The sequence below is a fragment of the Lepidochelys kempii genome, chromosome 3 (assembly GCF_965140285.1).
Source record: "Lepidochelys kempii isolate rLepKem1 chromosome 3, rLepKem1.hap1, whole genome shotgun sequence".
NCBI lineage: Eukaryota > Metazoa > Chordata > Testudines > Cheloniidae > Lepidochelys > Lepidochelys kempii.
The window spans coordinates 57,530,112-57,545,238 of NC_136382.1; positions in this window are offsets into that span (position 1 = coordinate 57,530,112).

Below are 15,127 nucleotides of genomic sequence, written 5' to 3' on the forward strand. Positions count from 1 at the left end.
GGTGGCTGGGAGAGGTGTGATGTTTTATGGAACAGGTAGTATCTCATTTGGTCATAATCAGTTTAAAAGATAACATTTTTTCAGTGTAAAATTAGGTCATCAGAGGTAACTAACTGGAAGTCAGAAGCAGGGGAGAGTTCTGAGGCACAATAATTGTTGTCTTTGATCTGACAGCTCAGAAGACAATCCCTTAAGACAATCAAGTCCAAAAATGACATCCTTATGGTACTGTAGATCATGAGATTTAATTTTTCTGGCCATCCCAAGACAAGGAGGAAAAAGCTGAATATGATTAAACAAAACTTTCCTGCAAAGGAATTGAAGAATGTGTTGTCATCTCCTTTGTAACGCTCCATGGCTGTGACTATGTTTGGAGCTGAAGGTGTGATTCCCAGCTCAAGTAGACATACTCGTGCTAGCTCTGATGGAGCTACTGCACTAAAAATAGTAGTGTAGACTCAGTAGCACAGGCAGTGGCATGGGCTAGCTGCCCTGAGTATATATCCATAGTGTCGAACCAGATTTATACTCAGGGTGGCTAGCTCACCGCTGCTTGTCCTACTGCAACTATACAACTATTTTTTAGTACACGAGCTCAATGAAAGCTAGTGCAAGTCACAAGCTAGTGCAAATCACATTCCCAGCTCCAAGTGTATTCAATATCCATATTCAAGATAAGATCCATATTTAATCTTTTGATGTGCAATGTCTCCTCAGTAGTTAATTTATTAAATTAAGTCTGAATTCTTCAAACACTTACACATATGAATAAGTTTATATTCCTGTGTAAACTTACTCATGTGTGCAAGTGTTTTCTGGAGCAGGCCCCCAAATGAATAATTTCTGATTAAGGGCTGGGGATCAAATAATTTGGACACAAGATCTTTCCTCATCCCTTTTCTTTTTATGAATGAGGCTATGTTAAGAATGTTCACTTACATGGCAGTCTCCTATGAATGCTGATACAAATTTTGCAAGAAGGAGATGAGTTTGTTGCACTAATAATTGATAAAGTCATGCTATCTCTTTTGAACTACACTCTACAGAGTTACACTTACTATTTGAGTTTGAGATATTATTATAAAAATAATCTACTTCTTCTAATACCAACCATGCAGTCAGGCATTAAAGTAAAGGAGGTCTGGGAAGCTCCCTCATCTTGCTGTCTTTCTGGATTGTAGGAGCCCTGCTTTCATAGAACTCCCTCTCTTCTCTAGCTGGTGAAGTAAAGTCTCAACAGGCAGAGGAATCTAAAGTGGAAATAGCAGATGGAGCTGATGTCTGGCCCTCCCACCTTTCCCCCCAGTGGGTGGAACAACATAGTCACCTAACAGGTGTCTCACCTGAGTGTCCTCTAAAGAAAAATCTTCTTTCCCTTCCCTCTTTCAGGGGTAGAGGAACAGAATCCCCATCACCCACCAACCTTCACTCTTCCAGCTCCCTTTCCTCCCTGGGAATGTAGAGGGTGAGGCGAGAGGGAGACAAATAAATATGTAACACAGCATTTTGCATAACATTTCTCTCTTGAAATGCATTTTTAATCTTCTAAAATGCAGGGAAATTACTTTCAGCATTTCAAAATATCCATACCCTGCTTCGAATCCTCCATATTTTATTTGCTTTTACATCACTACAGATACTTATCTTAGGTAAATCCTCCATTCTGGTGGAAAATGGAGTGGGGAACAAAAGAGATGTGTCTCTAGCCAGATCTGTATTTTGCACAATTCTGATTTTCTCCTACCTGCAGAAATTAGCTAATTTTAGGTTTCAGAGTAGCCGCTGTGTTTGTGTGTATCCGCAAAAAGAAAAGGAGTACTTGTGGCACCTTAGAGACTAAAATTTATTGGAGCATAAGCTTTCGTGTGAGCTGTAGCTCACACGAAAGCTTATGCTTAAATAAATGTGTTAGTCGCTAAGGTGCCACAAGTACTCCTTTTCTTTTAGCTAATTTTAGATATTCTTCTTTTGTCCCCATCCGTATCATCCCATTCACAGATTATTGGGTCAGAAAAGAGCCCTATGACAACCCAATATGACCTCCCATATAATACAGGCCATTGGACTTCCTTGAATTAATTCTTTGATTTATTTAAAAATTACCTGTGACGGACCATGGTAAATTGAGGATTAATTACCCTCACTGTTTAAAACTGGCACCTTATTTCCACACGGAATTTGTCTAACTTAAATTTCCAGTCATTGGACTGTGTCTGCTAAAATAAGGAGCTCATTATCAAATTTTTGTTCACCATGTACGTACTTAGAAACTATGATCAAATCACCCTTTAACTGTCCTGTAGTTAAATTAAATAGATGAAGCTCTTTGAGTCTCTTACAAGGCATAATTTCCAGTCCTTCAATTATTCTCATGGCTTTTCTTTGAACCCTCTCTAATTTATCAGCATCCTTCTTGAATTGTTGACACCAGAACTGGACACAATACTTTAGTAGTGGTTGCACCAATGTGAAATATGATAACAATATACTAAAACAATAAACCTCCCTACTCTTACTTGATATTCCCCTCTTTATATATTTAAGGATTACATTAGCCCTTTTGACCACAGCATTACACTGGCAGCTCATGTCCAGCTGATTATCTGCCATGACACCAAGTCTTTTCAGAGTAACTACTTCCCAGGATAGAATCCCCCTTCCTGTAAGTATGGCTTACATTTTTTGTTCCTAGATGTATATCTTTACGTTTGGCTGGATTGAAACACATAGTGTTTGCTTCTGCCCTGCTTACCAAGTGATCCACTGTAGTGACGACTCTGAAGCAGTGACCAATCCTCTTTGTTATTTATCACTCCTCACATGTGTGCCATCTGCAAATCTTATCAGTGATGATTATATGTTTTTTTCCAGGTCATTGATAAAAATATTATTTAATGTGGGGCCTAGAACAGAAACCCACTAGAAATACACCTGTTCAATGATGATTCACCACTTACAATTACATTGAGAGATGTCAGTTAGCTAGTTTTTAATCCATTTAATCTTTGTTAATTTCATATTGTTTTATTTTTTAAATCAAAATGTCATGTGGAACCAAGTCAAATGCCTTATTGAAGTCTATTACATCAACATTATTATCTTTATCAATCAAACATGTAATCTCATTAAATATATATCCAGTTATCAAGCTAGTTTAACAGGATCTATTTTACATAAACTCATTTATATTGGCATTAATTATATTAACCTTGAATTCTTTGTTAATTGAGTCCCATATCAGCTGTTTCATTATTTTGCCATGGATCAGTCAGACTGACAGGTGTACAATTACTGTGTGACAGACTACACCCCTGTGCTCACACCCTACACACTGTTGTAATAATCGTTGTACAATATATGCCATATAAGGTATCATTTGAAAACTCATAATTTGCTGGTCAATATTATCCTGATAAATATATATGATAACATTGTATGTGAAGTTATAAGATTCCCCTACTTGATATTATTAACACATTTTCCAAACCCCACAGCCCTGCCCTGGCAGAAGTCAGCAAATAGTTCTGTCCTAGACAAAGGGATGTGTGCTTGCCTTAATTTGAATTTAAGCAATAAACAGAGTCATGAAGCAGGAAGGGAAAACAAAGGAAGCTCAAACAGGTGAAAAAAAAACAGCAGGGAACTCTTTGTCTACTGGATCTGCTAGTTCTGAGCTGGAAATATTTTTCAAGAGGGGGATTGAAACAATAAAAAGGAGAAGCAAACACCAAGACTCCCCTCTCTTTCTTTTTGTGCTTAGCATCTCTGTACCTGAGAAGACAAAAGAAACAGCCACTGGACTCTGGGGGAGGAGTCCTGACCTATAGAGGTTAGTCAGCAATCTTGCTGGAAGCATGAGGTGAGAAATTTTGCTTGAATCTAATATAGTTGGTTAAGGTAAGCACTAGAAAGCATTTTATCTTTACAGTAGAACCTCAGAGTTACGAACACCTTGGGAATGGTCACCTGCACATCTACCAATGTGATATATGCCATCATGTGCCAGCAGTGCCCCTCTGCCATGTACGTTGGCCAAACCAAACAGTCTCTATGCAAAAGAATAAATGGACAACTGACACCAGTAATTGTAACATTCAAAAACCAGTAGGAGAACATTTCAATCTCCCTGGTCACTCAATAACAGACTTAAAAGTGGCAATTCTTCAACAAAAAAACTTCAAAACCAGACTCCAACGAGCAACTACAGAATTGGAATGAATTTGCAAACTGGACACCATCAAATTAGGCTTTAATAAAGACTGGGAGTGGATGGGTCATTACAACAACTAATTTCCCCACATTAATTTCCCTGTACTGTTACTCACAGTACAACTGTGAACTGTTGTCAACTGTTTGAAATGGGCCACCCTCATTACCACTACAAAAGTGATTTTTCCTCCCTTGATATTCTACTGTTAATTGAATTGTCTTGTTAGCACTGACCCCCACACTCGGTAAGGCAACTCCCATCTTTTCATGTACTGTGCATATATACCTGCTACTGTATTTTCCACTCCATGCATCTGATGAAGAGGGTTTTAAACCATGAACGCTTATGCCCAAATAAATTTGTTAGTCTCTAAGGTGCCATAAGAACTCCTCATGGTTTTTGCTGATACAAAAACTGATAACATGGCTATCACTCTGAAACCTGTCTGAAAGATTTGTAACTCTGAATAAAACATTGAGTGTTCTTTCAAAAGTTTACAACTGAACATTGACTTAATACAGCTTTGAAACTTTAGCGTGCAGAAGAAAAGTGCTGCTTTTAACCATCTTAATTTAAATGAAACAAGCACAGAGTTTCTTTACCTGACGAGGCTTTCTTCTGGCAACTCATGGAAGTTACTAGATCGCAGGCCCTGGTTCTCATGGGAGACTTCAATCACCCTGATATCTGCTGGGAGAGCAATACAGCGGTGCACAGACAATCCAGGAAGCTTTTGGTAAGTGTAGGGGACAATTTCCTGGTGCAAGTGCTTCAGAAAAGCAGACTTTGACTCCCTCAGGGAACTGATGGGCAGGATTCCCTGGGAGAACAACATGAGGGGGAAAGGAGTCCAGGAGAACTGGCTGTATTTTAAAGAATCCTTATTGAGGTTACAGGGACAAAACATCCCGATGTGTAGAAAGAATAGTAAATATGGCAGGCGACCAGCTTGGCTTAACAGTGAAATCCTTGCTGATCTTGAACACAAAAAAGAAGCTTACAAGAAGTGGAAGATTGGACAAATGACCAGGGAAGAGTATAAAAATATTGCTCGAGGATGCAGGAGTGAAATCAGGAAGGCCAAATCACACCTGGAGTTGCAGCTAGCAAGAGATGTTAAGAATAACAAGAAGGGTTTCTTGAGATATGTTAGCAACAAGAAGAAAGTCAAGGAAAGTGTGGGCCCCTTACTGAATGAGGGAGGTAACCTAGTGACAGAGGATGTGGAAAAAGCTAATGTACTCAATGCTTTTTTTGCCTCTGTCTTCACGAACAAGGTCAGCTCCCAGACTACTGCACTGGGCAGCACAGCATGGGGAGGAGGTGACCAGCCCTCTGTGGAGAAAGAAGTGATTCGGGACTATTTAGAAAAGCTGGATGAGCACAAGTCCATGGGGCCGGATGCGCTGCATCTGAGAGTGCTAAAGGAGTTGGCGGCTGTGATTGCAGAGCCATTGGCCATTATCTTTGAAAACTCATGGCGATCTGGGGAAGTCCCAGACGACTGGAAAAAGGCTAATGTAGTGCCCATTTTTAAAAAAGGGAAGAAGGAGGATCCTGGGAATTACAGGCCAGTCAGCCTCACCTCAGTCCCTAGAAAAATCATGGAGCAGGTCGTCAAGGAATCAATTCTGAAGCACTTAGAGGAGAGGAAAGTGATCAGGAACAGTCAGCATGGATTCACCAAGGGCAAGTCATGTCTGACTAATCTAATTGCCTTCTATGACAATATAACTGGCTCTGTGGATGAGGGGAAAGCAGTGGACGTGTTGTTCCTTGACTTTAGCAAAGCTTTTGACATGGTCTCCCACAGTATTCTTGCCAGCAAGTTAAAGAAATATGGGCTGGATGAATGGACTATAAAGGTGGATAGAAAGTTGGCTAGATTGTCGGGCTCAACGGGTAGTGATCAATGGCTCCATGTCTAGTTGGCAGCCGGTATCAAGTGGAGTGCCCCAAGGGTCGGTCCTCAAGCCTGTTTTGTTCAATATCTTCATAAATGATCTGGAGGATGGTGTGGATTGCACCCTCAGCAAGTTTGCAGATGACACTAAACTGCGAGGAGAGGTAGATATGCTGGAGGGTAGGGATAGGATACAGAGGGCCCTAGACAAATTAGAGGATTGGGCCAAAAGAAATCTGATGAAGTTCAACAAGGACAAGTGCAGAGTCCTGCACTTAGGAAGGAAGAATCCCGTGCACCGCTACAGACTAGGGACCGAATGGCTCGGCAGTAGTTCTGCGGAAAAGGACCTAGGGGTTACAGTGGACGAGAAGCTGGATATGAGTCAACAGTGTGCCCTTGTTGCCAAGAAGGCCAATGGCATTTTGGGCAGTATAAGTAGGGGCATTGCCAGCAGATCAAGGGATGTGATTGTTCCCCTCTATTCGACATTGGTGAGGCCTCATCTGCAGTACTGCGTCCAGTTTTGGGCCCCACACTACAAGAAGGATGTGGAAAAATTGGAAAGAGTCCAGCGGAGGGGAACAAAAATGATTAGGGGACTGGAACACATGACTTATGAGGAGAGGCTGAGGGAACTGGGATTGTTTAGTCTGCGGAAGAGAAGAATGAGGCGGGATTTGATAGCTGCTTTCAACTACCTGAAAGGGGGTTCCAAAGAGGATGGATCTAGACTGTTCTCAGTGGTAGCTGATGACAGAACAAGGAGTAATGGTCTCAAGTTGCAGTGGGGGAGGTTTAGGTTCAATATTAGGAAAAACTTTTTCACTAGGAGGGTGGTGAAACACTGGAATGTGTTACCTAGGGAGGTGGTGGAATAGCCTTCCTTAGATATTTTTAAGGTCAGGCTTGACAAAGCCCTGGCTGGGATGATTTAGTTGAGGATTGTTCCTGATTTGAGAAGGGGGTTGGACTAGATGACCTCCTGAGGTCTCTTCCAACCCTGATATTCTATGATTCTACCTTGTCAAATCTTTTTTTAAACTTTCCTTTTATTTTTAGTGGTTTATATTTAATACAGTACTGTACTCTATTTGCTTTCTTTTTTGTCTCTGCTGCTGTCTGATTGCATACTTCCAGTTCCGAATAAGGTGTGTGGTTGACTGGTCAGTTCTGAGGTTCTACTGCATTTTTCTTGTAACCATTTCTGACTCTTATGCCTCATTACTTGTACTCACTTAAACTCTATCTCTTTCTAGTAATAAACTTGTTTTAGCTAATCCAGTGTGTTTAAGCATCTGGGTAACTCCATTGGTAGGTTTGGGGCATTTACAAAACTGCGATGACAGTTAGCAACTATAACATGAATTGTAGAATGAATCCCAGACTATAGAACCAAAAGCTTTCCATAGAAAAAACAATAATAAATAGAAGCTTATAGCTGAGGAAGTACAGATTTGGAAAGCATAGTAATTATTGGAATAAATTGTCATTTCATTTATTTGCTTTTCTATCGTACATATTTCTATATTATCTGAACACCAAACCATAGGAATTTCACTAATCTAAGCCATTAAAAATCATGAGATTTTAAAAAATAAACATGGGTTTCTTTTTATTTGTCTTCTTTTAAGCCTACAGGGTTCATGTCTTCAAGCTTTACTATGCAAACATGAGGTCTGGAAATTTACTTTTATACAAAATGAAAGCTCATACTGTCATGTAATCACAACTTAAAGTTGGGGCTTTAAGAAAAACAACCAATATCACAAGTCTCTATAGAATCATGAGCATGGGTATCACTGCCTTAGTACTGGAACATAATGAATTTATCTTCATCTTACCTTTTGTGGTAAGGAAGTATGACTAGTCCTGTTTCACAGATGAGGAGCTGAGGCAGAGACATTAAATGATTTGGTCAAGGACATGCAGGAAGTCTATGGTAGGGCCAGGAAATCAAACACAATTCCCCTCAATCCCAGCCCTGTGCCTTAACTGCATGACCATCCTCAGCACTGCCAACTCCAAATGTTCCAAAATCATGAGACTGGCTTAAAAATAATGAGATTAAAATAAAATAAATACATTTTGGGGTCTTCTAGTTTTTCAACCTTCAGGATAGGAGAGGTATGTATATCACATTTTTTATGATTTTCTCTGAAGTATGAGGGCTAAATTTCTTTTTCTAAAAAAAGGAAAGCAGCGATTTGCAAATACTCATGACTCCAGATATTGGGCTTTAAGAAAAAAACAATTTTCATGAGACTTAAATGACAAATTTTAGTTGCCATTTTCTTCAAGCCTACTTTCTGAAGCATTTTTTGCTGCTGTTTCACATGGTAGGCCTGAACAATGAAGAGATAATGCATAGCTGGACAGCTGGAATCAGATGCTAGCACTGATGTGAGATCCTTGCCAAGATTCCTCACAGGATTCTCTCTGTTGAAAAGCCAAATCATCTCCACATGCAGCCAGCTCTATTCATATATTCCTCTCAGAGTTAGTGACCATAAATATTATAAAATCACACAAATCCAGATGGCATGGGTTATAGTTACCAGCCATCAACTACTTGTGAGTTCTCTCTCTTGTTCTGCAGCTTTGCACACATAAAAAAACCTAATTAATCTCCTCTAGTCCTATTGCGATTATTTTTAAGCCACGCTTCACCCACAGATATTTTCAACTCTTGGTGTACAAGAAGTGTAGGAACATAGCAAATTGTTGGTAGCAAATCAAAGATTTGGTCACTGTACATGTTTTCAAATGGTGGCCTTAACCCCTCCTAAAATAGAGCATCTTAATTTTTACATTTGAAGAGAGACTGTTTCAGGTATTTTACCTATATATTCTAAGTTGTTTAGATAAACAATTTCTGCTTAGCACATTTTCCTAATATGTACTGCTGCAAAAACAAGGGGAAACTGCTACTGAATCAAAGAACTGGAAGGGACCTTGAGAGGTCATCTAGTCCAGTCCCCTGCACTCATGGCAGGACTAAGTTTTATCTAGACCATTCCTGACAGGTGTTTGTCCAACCTGCTCTTAAAAATCTCCAACAATGGAGCTTCCACAACCTCTGTAGGCAATTTATTCCAGTGCTTAACCACCCTGACAGTTAGGAAGTTTTTACTAATGTCCAACCTAAACCACCGTTGCTGCAATTTAAGCCCATTGCTTCTTGTCATATCCTCAGAGGTTAAGAAGAACAATTTTTCTCCTTCCTCCTTGTAACATCCTTTTATGGACTTGAAAACTGTTATCATGTCCCACCTCAGTCTTCTCTTTTCCAGAATAAACAAACCCAATTTTTTCCAATCTTCCCTCACAGATCATGTTTTCTAGACCTTTGATCATTTTTGTCACTCATCTCTGGACTTTCTCCAATTTGTCCACATCCTTCCTGAAATGTGGTGCCCAGAACTGGACACAATATTTCAGTCGAGTCCTAATCAGTACAGAGTAGAGCGGAAGAATTACTTCTCGTGTCTTGCTTACAACATTCCTGCTAATACATCCCAGAATGATGTTTGCTTTTTTTGCAACATCATTACACTGTTGACTCATATTTAGCTTATGGTCCACTATGACCCCCAAATCCCTTTCCACAGTTCTCCTTCCTAGGCAGTCATTTCCCATTTTGTATGTGTGCAATTGATTGTTCCTTCCTAAATGGAGTACTTTGCATTTCTCCTTATTGAATTTCATCCTTTTTACTTCAGACCATTTCTCCTTTGTCCAGATCATTTTGAATTATAATCCTATCCTCCAAAGCACTTGCAACCCCTCCCAGTTTGGTATCGTCCGGAAGCTTTATAAGTGTACTCTCTATGTCATTATCTAAATCATTGATGAAGATATTGACCAGAACCAGACCCAGAACTGATCGCTGCAGGACCCCACTCATAATGCCCTTCCAGCATGAATGTGAACAACTGATAACTACTCTCTGGGAACCATTTTCCAATCAGTTTTGCACCCACCTTATAGTAGCTCCATCTAGGTTGCATTTCCGTAGTTTGTTTATGAGGTCATGTGAGACAGTATCAAAAGCATTATTAAAGTCAAGATATACCATGTCTACCTCTTCCCCCCTATACACCCTGTCAAAGAAAGCTATCAGGTTGGTTTGACATATTTGTTTTTGACAAATCCATGCTGACTGTTACTTATCACCTTATTATCTTGTAGATGTTTTCAAATTGTTTAATTATTTGCTCCATTATCTTTCTGGGTATAGAAGTTACAGACTGACTAACTAATTCACTAGGTTGTCCTTATTTCCCTTTTTATAGACTGGTACTATATTTACCCTTTTCCAGTCTTCTGGAATGTCTCTCATCTTCCATGACTTTTCAAAGATAATCGCTCATGGCTCAGATACCTCCTCAGTCAGCTCTTTGAGTATTCTAGGATGCATTTCATCAGGCCCTGATGACTTGAAGACCTCTAATTTGTCCAAGTAATTTTTAACTTGTTCTTTCCCTATTTTAGCCTCTTCTGATCCTACCTCATTTTCACTGGCATTCACTGCATTAGACCTCCAATCATCACCAACCTTCTTGGTGAAATTCGAAAAATGAAGTCGTTAAGCAACTCTGCCATTTCCACACTTTCTATTATTATTCTCCCCCACCCCCCACATTGAGTAGTGGGCCTACCCTGTCCTTGGTCTTCTTCTTTCTTCTAATGTATTTATAGAATGTTTTCTTGTTACTCTTTATGTCCCTAGCTAGTTTGATCTTGTTTTGTGCCTCGGCCTTTCTAATTTTGTTCCTACATACTTGTGTTATTTGTTTATATTAATCTTTTGTAATTTGACCGAGTTTCCACTTTTTATAGGACTCTTTTTTGAGTTTTAGATCATTGACGATCTCCTGGTTAAGCCAGGGTGGGCTCTTGCCATATTTTCTATCTTTCCTACACGATGGGATAGTTTGCTCTTGGGACCTTAATAATATCTCTTTGAAAAACTACTAAGTATCTTCAATTGTTTTTCCCCTTAGGCTTGCTTCCCATGGGATCTTATCTACCAACTTCCTGAGTTTGCTGAAGTCTACCTTCTGGAAATCCATTGTCTTTATTTTGCTGTTCTCTCTCCTACCATTCCTTAGAATCATGAACTCTACCATTTCATGATCACTTTCACCCAAACTGCCTTCCACTTTCAAATTCTCAACCAGTCCCTCCCTATTTGTCAAAATCAAATCTAGAACAGCCTCTCCCCTTATAGCTTTCTCCACCTTCTGAAAAAAAACTGTCACCAATACAGTCCAAGAATTTATTGGATAATCTGTGCCCTGCTGTGTTATTTTCTCAACAGATGTCTGGGTAGTTGAAGTTCCCCATCACCACCAAGTCCTGTGCTTTGGATGATTTTGTTAGCTGTTTAAAAAAAGATTCATCCACCTCTTCTTCCTGGTTAGGTGGTCCTACCATGACATCACCCTTGTTTTTTACCCCTTTCAACAAGTCTGTCTCCTATTTCCCTCTCAACCTCACTCCAAGTGTATACATGTTTAATATATTATGCAACACCACTTCCCTTTTTTCCCTGCCTGTCCTTCCTGAGCAAGCTGTACCGTTCTATACCAATATTTCAGTCATGTGTATTATCCCACCAGGTCTCTGTGATGCCAACTATGTCATAGTTGTGTTCATTTACTAGCATTTCGAGTTCTTCCTGCTTATTCCCCATGCTTCTTGCATTAGTATACAGACATATAAGATACTGATTTGATTTCCCCCCTGCCCCAGTTCTGTCTTGTCTCTTCTTTATCCCTGCTCTAACAGCCCATGATCCCCCCAAATTTCAAACCTTCTCTCAGGTCTCCATGTTCTTGACCTACCTCTGTAGGCTTTGGTCACCTGCCCCCTTTGAACCTCTGTACATATCTAGCTTCAAAAACTGAATTACTATTGCAACTAGTTCAGATAATTTCCATCAAATCATAAGACTCCTGATTATGATTTATTTTTAACTTTGACAATTTACTCCACGCTGTACAATACTCATCCAACCTAGTTAGTTATGTTTATTAGTGGTGTCTACAAAGCCCAATGGAGATCAGGACGCCATCCATTGCACTAGGCAGTCTGGAAATATAGAATAAGAGATAGTCCCTGACCCAAAGAGTATACAGTTTAAACACACAAAGGAAACAAAGGTTTGGATTGGGGGAAGGGCTATAACATACCGATAGTGAACAAAGTGATGATCTACAAACATCACGTTAGTACTGTAAGTTTTGGTTTTCTCTCTTTTATTTTTAAATTTTGAGTGGTGTTTCCTTGGGAATTGATTTAGCTAAAAAGAGACAAGGAAGGTGGAGAGAATATCAAAGGGAGGGAGCTAGGAAAAAAGGGAAGGTCAGTACAGGGGAAAGAATATCATGAGTAAAAGCTGTTAAAAACAGCAAAACAATCAGCTGCTAAAGACATCATCTAAGTTGGCCGGTCGCTGCTTCAGTAGCTTTCTTCTTAGGTATTGGGAAAAACTTTAACTATAACAGTAGTTAAGCTCTGAAATAGGCTTCCAACAGAGGTTGTGGAATACCTGTCACTGGAGGTTTTTAAGAAAGGGTTGGACAAACACCTGTCGGGGATGGTCTAGCTTTACTTGGTCCCTCCTTTGTACAGGGGGCTGGACTTGATGACTTCTCAGGGTCCCTTTCAGCTCTACATTTCTATGATTTTGTAAGTTTGCTCTGGCTGAATCTCTGGCTTGCTCCTCCCAGTAGTTTAATTTGTGCCCAAGATCACATGGCTGCAAGGACTTGTGGGGCTGCATAGTCCCTGGTACTTTCGGGGTGGAGAGTGGTCTTCTTTACAAAGTTCTGCATCTGGGAGTGCTAGGGAGAGAGGGGTACTGAGTCTCAGCTCCTCACTTCCCCATTTTCATATAGTTTATAAACAGACTGTTTAGTTGCAGAGATTAATCTTCTTAAAACTGTTAAAGATTGAGATTTGTGGTCATCCTTAGGTCCAGCAATAGTGAATTCTAAAATGCTGGACCAGGTCTTGAGAAAACCGAGGCACTAGCCTCTTTATCAAAACTCTGCTCACATTATAGGAAGGTATCATCAGATTTGTAGTTCCATGCATGCCTCAGGATTTCAAATACAACATGAGTCACAGCTGAATGTCTTGTTATTTCTACTTAACTCCACTGACAGAAATGTACAGGGGGAATTTTGCCTGAGTAAAGAGTGAAGGAGCGCACCCAAGAGCAGCACTGCCAACTCTTATGAATAACATGATTTTGGCCCTGACTGTGGATGATTTTGTGATGATGTGATAAACTGCAGCATCCACATGGCTTTTAGACAGCAAACTATAGCTCTTCCACTGCCAGTATTTCTACTGTAGCTATTCCGGGGAAGGCAATAGGAAAGATGCTAATGTCAGGGATAGTATTTCTTTCCCTTACCTTAGCTTATCTTTCTGCTGTAGTACAGACAAGAGTTTGGTCTTTCCATGCCTTTTGATTAGATACATAATTTTTTACAGTTAAATCTGCACTAGTTGGAGTGTGACACAAGATCTCTAAAGGAAAACATTTACTAAATCTATCTTTCTATATATGAGAACGCATACCAGATTACTTAAAATCCTTGAAATAATTGTAACTATTGTCAGTAACAACTGTTTTATGGACAACACTTTCAGGGTGTTTCTCCCAAGTTTTAGTACTTGTTATCCACCCAACACCCACAGTCCCCCAAGGCTCCTCTCTGGGAGGATTTGGTGGAATGGTGTCCAAGTCCTCTGTAGGGCATGCCAGCCTCCTTCAAACTCCCCTGTAGTCTTCGCAATTTTCACAGTGTGCAGCAATTCTAGTTCTCTTCTTCTCCAGTAGGGCACAGGAGCCTACAGTTGAAATCCAAAAAACTGGCAAAATCCCTAGAGCACAATCCTTACATCAGACCTTTCTGGAACTTGTGCTGCTCCACCGGTAGGTCCTCCAGGCTGGGTCCCACTGTTCCTGTTTATAAACTCCTCCTCCTCCCTCTCCCCCCCCCCGTTCTACTTTCAGACAGTGACTCCAGATGTCCTACCAGGCTGCTTGCCCACAATGGAGATAACCCAAGTAGCTTCAAACAGCTAATGAGCATGTCTACTGCCTGCCACACCCAAATTCTGGATGATTCTGACCCATCCAGCAGTCACGCACACCTCTCACTCTTTGCCCCCCGCCCCCACGACTCTAGCAAGTCTTTAGGCACAGAGTCCCCAAAAACAAAAACAAGAAGCCGTATATCCTTCCCACTGTTCCTTCCCTCATGTAAGTATAGAGAAGATATCTCAGAAACTTCTGTTCTCCCTGACTCATAACACTAGAGCTAGGAGGATTCAATTACATTAAAATGTGGGAAATTTGAAACTAACAAACTAAATGCTTTTTCATACAGCATGCAAATAGACTGTGGAACCTAGTGCCACAGGAAGTTGTTGAGGCCAAAAATTTAGCAAGATTCAAAAAGGGACTGGGCATTTATATGGATAACAATAATATTCTTCATAATAATAATAAATGCTAAAAATAATTTTGGAAGAGATATTAAGTCTCATGCTTGAGGGTTTAAGCCAATCTCTAATTGTTACCTACTGCAGTGTTCTTGTTCCTACCTCTGAAGCACCTCGTGCTGGGCACTGTTAGAGACAGGATAATGGACTAGATGGACATCAAGTATGATCCAGTATGGCAAATCCTGTTTCCTAGAGAGTAGGGAGTGGCACTATAGGGGAATAATTCAGCACATTAGGGACAAAATGCAAGAAAACACAAGAGATATTTGTGGGACAAGTAGACAAACATTAAACATGTTTTCTGATGTTTTATTGCTTCAAGGGTCCTTTCAAACCCTTTCCCAGAAACTTGTCAAGCTACTGAAGAAACATATTGAAAACAATGAAAAATTATATTGTCCAATTTAAACATATCTTATCACATTAAGGAGATTTATAGGATAATGTTTATGGCAAGGGCTCCTAAAGGACACATTAACAAAATG